The 13,426-nt window shown below is 48.8% G+C and overlaps 1 protein-coding gene across 3 annotated transcripts in view; it reads left to right on the top strand.

Annotated features, from left to right (window-relative positions):
- CNIH3 (cornichon family AMPA receptor auxiliary protein 3) overlaps window positions 1-13,426 on the top strand; it is a 240,433-nt gene that overhangs the window by 169,621 nt on the left and 57,386 nt on the right. The window lies entirely within an intron of this gene.

Here is a 13,426-nt window from a genome sequence, read left to right as displayed (position 1 = left end):
CTAACAGCTCTGTTCCTAGGTAGAGGTCCCAAAGAGATAGCAAGAGTATCCCTCAGGTGGCACTGCTTTATTTGAAGTGGTGAAAGGTGAGAGGTTTTTTTTTTTTTTTTTCTCGCTGGGAGTGCAGATAGACACTGTAACGCTCACTCCTGTGGTACTTTCCAGCTCGGCTACCATGGGTAAGAAAGGATGAGAAGCAAGCGAAGAGCAGACATGCACACAAGATGTGTGTGATACTGCCAGCAGAAAGATACGCCCGAGCAGTAATCGCTGATTGTCTGGGTTTTCAGGAAGAGCTAGCAGCAGAAGAGACGACGAATGGGCGCGTAAATAAAGAAATAAAGAAGTAAGAGAGAGCTTGGCTCAGATCAGTGCTGATAATGTGTTGTGGACAGAGGGCAGCGGTAATGGTTTTGTCACCAAGGGTCTCAGATCAGCCCAAAGCGATCCACCACCAAAGGCTAAACATGGCAACCCTGGCCCCAGTGGGCGTTCACATTCTCTGTCACACCTTCAGCGTCAGTTTTGTTGGAAGGCTTCTTTCTATTCAGTGACGAATTGAAGTCTAGAGCAGTGGGCTCCTACCCCCCCCCCCCCCAGAGGCCATTGTGGCTCCAGGACACTGCAGAATGATCAAGTTGGTAAAGGTAGGCTCCTGTCCACCTTGCCTCTGGCCCTGGCCCTGGCGGATGGTCACTGCTCAGCGAGTATCTTCAGGAGTAAACAATGCTGGTTCTTCGTGGATGGCAGGTACTGTATGCCTGGGTGGTGGAGAGCAGAGCCCACTGGAGCCAGGAGAGAAGCAGATCCTTTGTCTTTGTCTGATGGAGAGAGCCCAAGGTACCGGGAAACTGCACGAGCCTGATTAGACAGAGGGTCATCTGGCTTGGGGACAGCTACCCAGAGCCTGACCTCCTCTGTCTGTAGTGTTGGGGTTGGATGGAGAAGGGGCTCCTTAGCCTGGAAGCATCGCAGTAAGGCTCCGAGTCCTACAGGCTGCTCCCCCGCCCCCTGTTCCCGCTGCTCAGTGCCAGGGTCACCTCTGTTAATGAGCCAGTGTACACAGCCGTGCTCATTAGCCGCGTCTCTTTGGGCTTTCCCTGACCTGGTGGCTGCTGGCTGGAGGTGGGATGTCTCTGTAGAGTGTCAGCAAATCAGCCAGGCTGGGCGCGGGCCAGGGTCCTGCTCCCTTGGCATCCATCCTGGACAGGCAGGGCTCTGAGCTATCTTTGTCTTCTGGACGAGTAGCAGAGGCACAGCACGTAGCGTTAGAACTAGCTGCATCTGCAGATTCTGGCCCAGATAATGGCTCAAAGTGCCAATGTGCTCTCTGTTCAGTTTGTGTTCGCCATGTGGGTCCAGGGACAGACAGGGCAGCTGAGGCCTCCCTTACTAGTCTATCTGCTGCTCCCAGTCCCTACCTGTGACAACGTGGGCCCTGCAGCCTCTCTCACCCACCTACTTTCTTCTGGGCTCCCATCTGTGCCTTCTCCATAGGGACAGCTTCTCCTAGACTCAGATTGTGGAGCCATGACTTTCCCCAAGGCCAGGGAGGGAAGAGGCATGGTCAGAGGCATGGGACAAACAGCCGGGGACAGTAAGAAAGTGGCCTCATTACCTACTGAGCATAGGCCCTGGGTCTCTTGCTCTGTGTACATCCCCCCCCCCCCCCCGCGCCTGCGCTCTCCCTCTCCCTGTGTGTGTGTGTATGCACATGCATGAGTGCACATGTATGTATATGTTTTCATGCATATATGTGTACATATGTGGGTGGGCATTGGTGCACATTTTAGTGGCCCCTCATGCTTGCATGGCAAACACTACAGAACGACAAGCACCTTTCTGACCCAGCCGTCTCTCTAGCCCTCATTATTTCTTTTACTCCTTGCAAGAGCCCTGAAGTAGGAACTGTTTTCGTCCTTTCTTTATATCAGGTAGCCGGGGCTTTGGAAAGGTTAATAAAACCTGCCTGCGGTCACACAGATCAGTGAGGCAGAGATTGGATTCCAGCAGAGACCTTGTGACTCACACAGCTTGCCTGAGCTCCCTGTGGAGCTGCCCCTCAGTGTGGCCACAGTGGGTGTCTGTGCTCCTGTCTAGCAGAGTCCTCATTTCTCTACTGTGTGCTGCAGGCTATGCCACATCATCACACCCCCTGCAGCCAGCGGACAGGGGGGGCATCAATCTTCCTATTTTATAAACAAAGAAGTGACAGTCTGGGGAGGTGAAGGGTATGTTCAAGGTCATGGAGCTAGTGATAGGCAGGTGGAGATGTAAGGAGGACTCTTCTTCATACACTGGTGGATGAGGGCCATAGGATGCTAGTGGCTGTGTCCACTTCATACAATGGTGGATGAGGGGACCATAGGATGCTAGTGGCTGTGTCCACTTCATACAGTGGTGGATGAGGGGCCATAGGATGCTAGTGGCTGTGTCCACTTCATACAATGGTGGATGAGGGGACCATAGGATGCTAGTGGCTGTGTCCACTTCATACAGTGGTGGATGAGGGGCCATAGGATGCTAGTGGCTGTGTCCACTTCATACAGTGGTAGATGAAGGGACCATAGGATGCTAGTGGCTGTGTCCACTTCATACAGTGGTGGATGAAGGGACCATAGGATGCTAGTGGCTGTGTCCACTTCATACAGTGGTAGATGAGGGGACCATAGGATGCTAGTGGCTGTGTCCACTTCATACAATGGAAGATGAAGGGACCATAGGATGCTAGTGGCTGTGTCCACTTCATACAGTGGTAGATGAGGGGACCATAGGATGCTAGTGGCTGTGTCCACTTCATACAATGGTGGATGAGGGGACCATAGGATGCTAGTGGCTGTGTCCACTTCATACAATGGTGGATGAGGGGGCCATAGGATGCTAGTGGCTGTGTCCACTTCATACAATGGTGGATGAGGGGACCATAGGATGCTAGTGGCTGTGTCCACTTCATACAGTGGTGGATGAGGGCCATAGGATGCTAGTGGCTGTGTCCACTTCATACAGTGGTAGATGAGGGACCATAGGATGCTAGTGGCTGTGTCCACTTCATACAGTGGTGGATGAGGGGCCATAGGATGCTAGTGGCTGTGTCCACTTCATACAGTGGTGGATGAGGGGCCATAGGATGCTAGTGGCTGTGTCCACTTCATACAATGGTGGATGAGGGGACCCTAGGATGCTAGTGGCTGTGTCCACTTCATACAGTGGTGGATGAGGGGACCATAGGATGCTAGTGGCTGTGTCCACTTCATACAGTGGTGGATGAGGGGCCATAGGATGCTAGTGGCTGTGTCCACTTCATACAGTGGTGGATGAGGGGACCATAGGATGCTAGTGGCTGAGTCTGCTTTCCTTGGCTGTGATAAAATGCCTGGCAAGATTGGCCTAAATGAAGGGAACTTCCGACTCACAGTTTGGAAGTTTCAGTTTGGGGTTCAGCTCTTCGTTGTTTCTGGACCTGTGATGAAGCCTAAGGTCACTGTGGGGAGGGTGTTCTGGAGCACAGCTGCTTGCTTAGTGGGAAAGGAAGAAAGAAAATGAGGGATAGAACAGGGGTGGGGGAGAATGGGAATATGGAAGCGTGGAGTGGCAGCAAATATACCCTTCAAGCCCCTCCCCCAATGACCCTACTTCCTTCCTCCCACTAGGCTCCACCTCCTCAAGATTCTACCACCTTCCAATAGCATCACAGGCTGGTGACCAAGCCATTAGCATATGGGCCTTTGGAGACATTTGAGGTCTATACTGTTATGGTAGCATAAGGAGATCAGAGGACCATGGGGCGGAATGTGGAGTATTGGTTGGGGGGTCAGGTCTGGGGGAGAAGCCAATAGAAGCGGGGGGTTCCCTTTTATGCCTAACCATTGCCTACCCCTGCCCTGTCTGAGTGGCTCTGCCCTTTAGACTCTACTATAGAACTGGCCTGGCCCCATCGTCTCGGCAGGCCACAGCACAGGGATCCCTGCTTACGATGGGAGTGGCTGCTGCACCGTGATCCTCACAAGCTGTCCTGCGTGTGCTATCGGGGAGACATCCCTGCCGATTCTGCTTCACAGGTCCCCACTAGATGAGCTCGAGTGGAGTTAGGACACGACTCAGCTCTCTATGTTGGCTTTAAGCCACTTTCCTTGGTCTCATTAGCTCTTGGTCATGTAGGCTAAGCGGGCACGTTGTTTGGGAATCCTTAGAGGGTCGAATGCCAGTGCCAAGCCTGCTACGTCATGTCCCATGTTGGTACTGATGAGTATCCTGCAAAGTGTTCCTTATTCCATCTCCTAGGGAAAGAACAAAACCCACCAGCAAAGGCTAAAGATGACAAAGGGAAAGGGTGAGTCCTGGACTCCAGATCTGTCCCTTCATTGGGTGACCCTGCGCATTCTGAATGATGTTTCATTCTGCTCCAAGCTTCATTTGGAAAAATGATGGATCACATCTGCTTGGGATGCCACATAAAGTGCATACCCATGCAAAGTACCAACGCCCCAGTGACACTGTAACTTTTTTTGTTTGTTTGTTTTTGTTTTTGTTTTTTCGAGACAGGGTTTCTCTGTGTAGCCTTGGCTGTCCTGGACTCACTTTTGTAGACCAGGCTGGCCTCGAACTCACAGCGATCCACCTGCCTCTGCCTCCCGAGTGCTGGGATTAAAGGCATGCGCCACCACGCCCGGCTGTAACATTTTTTTAAAAGAAAGTTGTGAGCAGTGGTTGAAGATGAATGATAACTACTGTGATATGCTTCATGGTCCCGATGGCTGAGCTAGGACCTGGATAAATGCTCGCCATCACGTAGAGCTCCAAGGCAACTGCCTGGGTCTGGAGCCAAAGCCCCCTTCTCCCAAGAGTGCGTGAGACACGTTCCTAGAGCTGTTTAGAGTCAGCAAGGGAAGAGACAGCAGCACTCAGGCCACACTCATTTCAGACATAAAACGAGGACTAAACACAGGCCCTCTGTATCCCAACTGATCAAAAAGCTCCCGAAGGCCACCTTCCTTCCAAATGTTGGAAATCTTGACTATAGCAGGACCCCAAAGCTTAAGATTTTCCTGAGGGCATTGCTTTTACTGGAACAAAACAAGGAGAGGAAGTGGGACTCTGTGTTCTGCGTCTGAACAGTCTTCCATGCACGGGTTTGGGGACTTACAGGAGGAGGCTGCTTTCCTGGGGAAGTATTTGTTTTGGGTCAGAAATGGTCTCCCTTGTTCCTTTCCACATTCTCAGGGGAAACTCACAGCCATTTTCCCCAGACACAGAATCGGATTATGACGCAATGCTTTTGGTACTTGGAAAGCAGGTGCATCAGTTCCCTGGTGCTACCTAGCAAAGTCACCCTTCCCTCCCACACTAGGTGGATTGAGACACTAGGGTGCACATATGAAGACATGGCGGTACAGGGCCATAGCACTAGAGGACAGCCCTTCTTGGCTAGTGGCTACTCCTAACGTCTTTGGTGTTTCTTGGCTGACAGCTGCACCACTCTGATGACCATCTCTGTCATTGGATGGTCTTCCTTTTCTATTTCTGTCTCTCATAAGGATACTCTTAGTGGACTTAGGGCCCCTGCTCTAGTATGACTTCGTCTCTTCTAATTAAATCTGTAATGGCATTAAGTCTGGTCATATATTGAAGTTCCAGGTGGACATGAATTTTTGGGGTCAGTATTTAGTCCATCTATGAAGAAATCAGGCATGCATCCTTGTTGGTCCCAGTGCACCAGGACTCTGTTCATAGACCTCAGTTCCTCTAGGCCAGTGGTTCTCAACCTGGGGGGTCTGCCACCATTTTGCAGTTTGAATGGCCCTTTAACAGGGTTGCCTAAGACCATTGGAAAACACAGATATTTATATTATGATTTATAACAGTAGCAAAATTAAAGTCATGAAGTAGCAACAAAAATAATATTATGGTTGGGGGTCACCACAAAACATGAGGAGCTGTATTAAAGGGTCGCGGCGCGAGGAAGGTTGAGGACTGCTGGTCTAGACTGAGTTTCTAGAGGCTCATGTGTCAGACTGTTTGGATGTTGTTTCCTCGGACCCAGCTGCCCTCTAAGGTGGATTGGCCCAAATCTCTGCTCTGGTTTCCTGAGTCAGATTTGCTGGAGTCATGATGTATTTTCCATGGAGTCTCAGTACACTATGATCTAAAAGGCCTCCATCCACCTGTGTATGACTTCATTCTTATTGACCTGTCTTCAGCACCACCCCCACCAGGGGGCGGGGCTCCTATTTGTGCAACCCTTGTCAGAATGAGGCAGTGTGCCCTGAAAGTCACCTGCGAGCCAGATCCTATGCTGATCCATGCGAGGGCTGCATTGAGGGTCCTTCCTGCTGTGTCTCTGCACAGGCTTTGTTTTTGACGTGTCTTATCACAGCCCATTTTGTACTCTCCTGGCCCTTCTTTGTCTGCCACCTGGCAAGCCTTTCCCTTCATATCTTTGGGGGCATTGTCTTGATTGTTAATTGATGTGGGCAGATCTAGGCCACTATAGGCAGCACCATTCCCTAGGCAGGAGGCCCAGAACTAGGAGAGGAGAAAGCTAAGTAAGCAACAAACAACAAGGATTTGTGTGTTTATTCTCTCTCTGCTCTTGACTACCGATATGGGGCTTTAAGATCCTCACTCCAATTCCTCCCCACTCTGAGCCAAGTAAACCCTTTCCTTGCCTTTTGTTGGATAACGTACACAGCAGCGGAGGGGAAGCTAGATCACCAGCCCATTCCACACCTGGCTTCCTGGTTGCTTAGTTCTCTTTCTTGGCGTAAGTGGATGCTTCCTCAGAGAGACCCTCCTTGAGCACCCATCCACATTGTTGCCACCTAACCTACTGTTTTCTGATATCTTATCTATTTGTTAATTATCTCCTTGCCCCTGATTATAATCTTCTATGGTGACAAACGGCCTTATCTTCTTCCTCAGTGCTGTTTTTTTTCAGAGCTAAAGAATGGTGCCAGAGAATCCTGGGCATCCAGTCAAGATATATATATATATATAATTTTTTTTCCGTCTTCAGTAACTCAATACTTTCTTTTACCCTTTCAAGTCACAGATTGGGCACAGCATACCCTGTAGCGTACTGGCTGGCCCAGGGCTCATATGTAGGCATGGGTTAACTGTGCCTCACTCATCCTGTGGTGTCAAGAATGTCACTCACACTCTCACTGGGCCTCTGTTTCCTGGACTATGTTGAAGAGGAAGTCCTGTCACATCCAAAGTTCTCTTGCAGATGAAACCACATCAGTAAGGTGACACACTGTGAGTGCAAGGTAGGACAATTTCAACCAAAAATAAGGGGAAACACAGAAAACACAAGGAAGAGAAGATTCCAGAGAGACACATCTCCTGATGATAACCTCAGCTGGCAGCATGGGAAGTCATCCACTGATGGAATGTGAGATGTTGGTCACTTCTCCATCTTTTAGCAAGGCTTTGTGGTAGTACACCATTACTATCTTCAGCAGATTACCTGTTTCACAAGGCATATATTCTAGAGATATTGTGTTTCCTCACCTCACAAGCTGACTCTGGCATGCCTGCATTCTGATGCTCAGGCTGGAGTGCATGGAGGACATTCAGACCTAGGGCAGACACAAACAACGGCTGATACAGCTGTGGCTTCTGGGGACGCTCCTCCCATGGCCTTCGCTGGGCAGCCATTTTTGGCTCTGCAGTCATTTGTGTGTTGGGGGCACCTGGAGAAGAGTGAATGGTGGGGCCTGAGTCCAACACTGCAGAAGGGGCTTCCAGCATCATTGTGGTACCTGCTTCCTCCCCCATTCTTTCTCTGTGGTTACGCTGAACCACAGCTATGATTCTTCCAGTGAAGTCCAGCCCAGAGCTGTGCCAACTCCCAACAGTTGCCTCCCTTTCCCTCCCTCAACAGTAACTCCTGAGAGGTCTCTACTATCCTAGCCCAGAGCCTCAGTCTTGTGCTCCTAGGCAGGGCCCAGTCTCAGAGGTCCTACACACCGTGGCCATCTTGGATATTGGGGCGTTGCGTCTCTTCTCCATTCCTACTGCTCTGCTCTCGGCCCTTCCTGCCTTTTCTTGTATTCACTCAAATCTCCATCTCAAATGTGAGAAAATAAGCAGGGTGGGTGGTGGCTGGGTAGTAACAGTTGAAGTTGGCTTGAACAGACTAAATTGAACAACGTTGGCGATACAGGACAGCTCCTCGCAGCAGTAACTGCACAGGCCTCATAATAGGAACCGGGACAGCAAGAGTAATTGTAAATCTATATTTGAAATTAAACTTGAAGTTCAAATTTCCCCACAGAGAAAAGTTCAGGTTTAGAAAAAAAATATAGGCAAAGAAAATCTTTGTGGCCTCAAGGGCTTTTAGAGCCATGAGAGTTCTTGGGTCCAGGACCAAAAATGGGGCATAAAAAAGAATTGTTGTCAAGTGTCACAATAAAAGCTTTTGCTATGGCCATTCAAGGTCAGCCTGGGCAGCATAGCAAAAACCCTGTCTCAAATTTAAAACAGGAAAGGGGAAAAAAATGGGCTAGAGATGGACCATAGTAGTAGAATTCTCGCTTAACATATGTGAGGTCCTGGGCTCAACCCCAGCACCAAAAATAAATCATCAATATGACAACAGATTCTTATTTTTGTTTTTACAAAAGGGACAAATGATTTAAACACACGCTTCACCAAAGAAGACACACAGATGGCGACTAAGCCCATGAAAATATTCCCAGTGTCATTAGTCACTGGAGAAATGTGAACCGAAGCCGCAGTGGCTTCAACCACCTACCTGTTGAAACGGCTAAGCAAAGTAATAGCTTTTGACTTGGATGTGGCGTGCCTGGAATATGCTCACGTGGTGTTTGGCACAACATTGCAGATACTTTGGAAAAGCTTACCAGTCTCTTACATGCCTAGATATAATTGATGAAGTCATCCAGCAGTTTTTTTTTCTTCATCACCCAGAGAAGACAGATGCCTCTATGCAAATGTTTACACCAGCTCTAGTTACAATAGTCCAAATCTAGGGATGACCCAAAAAATCCTGCCGGCAGGTGAATTGGAAAGATGAAGAACTCTAGTGTCTTTTTAGAACTGAGCACCGCTCAACCGCGAAAAGGAACACGTTATTGATATGAGCAACACCGTGACTAATCCTCAACACATTGTCATGTGAAAGGGAGCAGTCTGAGAATCCCACACGCTTCATGGTTCTATTTCTGTGATGTTTGGACAAAGGTAAAGCTTTAGTGATGAGACAGACATTGGTGGGTGCCAGGCATCAAGCAGGGTTAGGGGTGGGAGAGCAGCTGACTTTGAGTCAAGAGGAGAGGGTGGAGGGCGGGCAAGGAAGCCATGCACAACCATCACAGCATGTTCACAGGACTGTGTGTTTCTTGGGATTTAAAAGAGTTATTTTTACTATCTTAAAAGTTTCAAATGGGTCGAATGTGGTGGTGCACATCTGTAATCCCAGCGTTTCAGGAGGCAGAGGCAGGCAGATCTCTGTGAGTTAGAGGCCAGTCTGGTCTACGGAGTGAGTCCAGGACAGCCAAGGCTACACAGAAAAACACTGTCTGGAAAAAAAAATGTATTTTTGAAAAATGGGTGTGAGGTTTGATGTGACCTTCTCACTGGGTCAGGAGTTCAAAGTCAGCCAGTACTGTTTGATGTGGGGCTATGTGGTTCAATGGATTATTGAGACACACAAGAAGCCCAAGTATGCATAACTGAGTTGCAGTCATTGGCCTAGCCGCCTCCAGTCACAGCAGCGTCCCTGTGCTCCCCTCACTCATAGTTTTGGAGAGGATTGCCCTGTGCCATGCTGCCCCTATTCTCAGACGCAAGCAGGCAGGGCTGAGGAGTCAGTCTGCTTATGATCTGGTCAGGGGGAGGATGACCTAAGTTTCCTTCCCGGGACGCTGTTCCTCTCATTCTCAGGCTGGTTGTTCATTGTTCCCTGTGTCTTCACCTCCTCAGCCCTATATGTGCTGTGGAGCAGCCTTGTGGGTACCGCCTGGCCTAGTGTCTTGGTGTGTCTTCTGACACGAACTGTAGTCCTTTATCCGCATTCAGAGTCATTCTCCATCTGTAAAATGGGAGCAATAACAGATGTCTTTCATGGCGAGCCAAGGATTAAATGATGTTAAGTTTGCGCAACGTGGGAACCGGCACCTGCCTGTGACCCTCCCTGTGAGCGCTATAGTGATTGCCTCGGTTCTGACCTCTACTACATTGTTAATACAGTGGCCTGCTTGTGTGCTCGTCCACCCCACCCCACTGCTGCAGGTAGGGCACATCATGAGAGTGGGAGCTGTGTCTTATGGAGTTTAGTATCTCCAAGTGGCCAGCACTGGACCTGAGTATAAAACATACCTCCTGAAGTCTTTCAGCTGAGTAGGCGGATGCAGCTGTGACATTGGGGGCATTGCCGATGCTGAGACTCTGGCCATCACAGAAAGAAGCCAGGTCATAGTTCACGTGGGGTGGAGCTCACTGGCACGGGCTGCACTCCACAGCCTTCCTGTCTTCACCCTCCTCCAGGTCCAGGCGTGGAACCGCACATCTTAAGGTCTCCAGTAGCTCCTCTGCCCTGGTTTACAACCAGCCATTCTTTCCCCTCCCCCTCCACCCCCCACACCCCTGCTCTAGTCTCCCCAGGCTCACCTGCCTGTGCTTGCTTGTACAGGGGGCAAAAGTTCACGTGCTAGGGCTGTGGCAGGAACAGGATCAAAACTTGTCTGCCTTTCTAACTGGATAAATATTGGGTCCAGGAAATGCCAAAGCCAGCCTCCCTGGTGCTGGAGAGGGACAGATGGAAGGACAGATGGCAGTCTCTGTCCATGGTTCTGTTTTGAGCTCATAGTCAGGGATACTGATGTGGATGCTGAGGACACAGCATTTACCAGGACACACAGATGGGAGACAGGCTGTGTCTCAGAAGATTGGACCAATGGACTGGGTGACTAAGGAAGAATGAATAGGGACAAAGGTCATTACCGGCTCTCAGGCTCCCAAACACTCATGTAGAGTGAGGTAGTCTGAGTTTAACTGGAGACGATCCAGGGCTGACGAGCCAAGATGCATTTACAGAGTTGCGGGGAGCCGAGCAGAGTCGGTGACAGCACTCTTGCTCTGTGCCCGCCAGCCTCACCTCGGATCATGTTTAGTTGCAACTGGCAGGGTTTAGGGTGGACATGTCCAGCCAGTCATTCTAGTGGGTAGGAACTAGGAAGATGAGGTGACCTAGCACTGACTTGTGGAAACAATGGAGAGATTCAGCTTTGGGAATAGAGGTGTGCTGGGGTCAGAGGTCACAGTAGGGATACCTAGTAGGCTCTCCTTGGAGAGCCTACTCTATATGTCTCTAGTGCAGCACTGCCCTGTAGAAATTTCTACAGGATAGAGCAGTTTTATAGATGAGCTATTTGACAGATAACAGGCTTATGTTGCATGCTTGCCCCCCATAGGTATATGATCATGAACATATAGACACTTGTGTCTATATGTATATAGGTTATCTTTTTAGTTGTCCTCCACAATATGAGACAGGATCCCTCACTGAACTTGGAGCTCACACACATATACAGCCTGGTTGGCTAACAAGCTCCAGGGATCCTCCTGTTTCTGCCTTCCCAGTTCTGCTATTACCATGTTACCAAGATGTTCCAGGGGTGCTGGAGGTTAAGGTCAGGTCCCGCATGCTTGTGTGGTGAGCGCTTTACCACCTGAGCTGCCTCCCCACCCCGCGTGGGTTTTTACTAACAGTTAAAATACGGCTACAGATTGAACTGTAAAGAAATCAACTTTAACTGAAATATTAGCCTCATGTGGTCCATGGCTACCATTTGAGGTCCCAGTCCTCTAGAGGATAAATACAAGAATAGGCCAGAGATCAGCTATTTACTCTAAAAAGCTTGTTAGCTGATACATTTATCTCACCCCGCCTCAGAGTCTTCAAAATCAGTCTACAGAAAGGATGAACATGAACACTACCAAGCACCAAGAAAACTCTATCCATGAATACCAAACATTGAATTTAGCATATATTTTTACATTTTATCCTTTCTCTCCCTCCCTCCCTCCCTCCCTCCCTCCCTCTCTTTCTGTTTTTTGTTTTGTTGTTGTTGTTGTTTTAAGAAGAGGTTTCTCTGTGTAGCCCTGACTGTCCTGGACTCACTTTGTAGACCAGGCTGGCCTCAAATTCACAGAGATCTGCTTGCCTCTGTCTCTCTGAGTGTTGAGATTAAAGACGTGCTACCCACCAAGACAGGAAACATGTTTTCTTCAAGGCTGTCAAATACAAATAGCTAAAACACTAAGAATGTCACATTTATATAATTCCTGATTGTGCCATGGTTCTTCTTGCTATAGGTAAACTATTGTATATATGTGTAATAATATAAATGTATATATAAAAAATAAAAAAGAGAAAAAATCCAAATGAGGTTATATTTTTAGATTGAGAAGTAAATGAGATCTGTGTCATTAAGTAAAATAAAATTTTTGTAGTAAACCATATATATAAAGGGCATGCTACCACACCCAGCTTCAAATAATTGTTTTTTTTTTTAACCTTTCCTTTCCTTTTTTTCTTTTCACATGTTACAAAACCAGCATTTTCCTTCTGATGGTATTTTTCAACTCTTTATAAAATATGAGATCCTTTCCTAGCCCACAGGCTATAAGAGAGTGGGTGTCAGACAGGCTGGCCTGCAGGCTGTGGTGCACTGTGCTGACCTTGGCTGTGGGTAGATGCTTTAGGGAGAGTCATAGGTCAGCTCAGTGAAGATCATGCTCAGCTGGAGGGAGCCAGCAGCAGAGTGAGCATCCCAGGAAGTCCTGACTAGATAAGCAACTGTCCATCAAAGTGGTCGGGAGCGTCCTCTGTGAACAAGCTACCCTAGTGTGTTCTTCTAATTCTGCAGACATGTTGAAATGAGGACTTATGGATGCTGTAAACACACTGCTTTACAGAGTAGTCACCCACCCTCGCTTGGTCCCCGCCACGTGGGGCTGGGTTAGGACCACTGTAAGCTGCCTTCCTCATCCGTTATTTTCACTCCGTATTCAGGTTCCCTGGAATGTGCCTTGGCGGAGGTTATGTTTCTTTATGCTCACTGGGTAAGGTAGTCATATTTCCCTTCCTGTGACAAAACGCTCGAGATAAACAACTTAGAAGGAGGAAAGGTTTGTGTTAACTCATAGTGTCATCAAATGCGTCAGCCCATGACTTCTTGGCCTTATGATTGTGAGTCTGTGGTCAGACAAAACATCAGGGAGGGAGCCACATGGTAGAAGAGGCCTGGCCACCTCTTCACTGCAGGGTGGTCAGAAAGGAAAAGACAAAACAAACAAACTTCACTAGGCCCCACTTTTAAAGGTTTGTACTACCCAATATAGCAGTGGGCTGGGACAGAGCTGGCTTGGTAGACTGCTCACTTAGCGTGGAGCTCTGAGT

Source organism: Acomys minous, assembly GCF_964271855.1.
Source record: "Acomys minous genome assembly, chromosome: 1".
NCBI classification, from domain to species: domain Eukaryota; kingdom Metazoa; phylum Chordata; class Mammalia; order Rodentia; family Muridae; genus Acomys; species Acomys minous.
The sequence above is the reverse complement of the archived record's forward strand: the minus strand, read 5'-3'. Positions and strand labels throughout refer to the sequence as shown.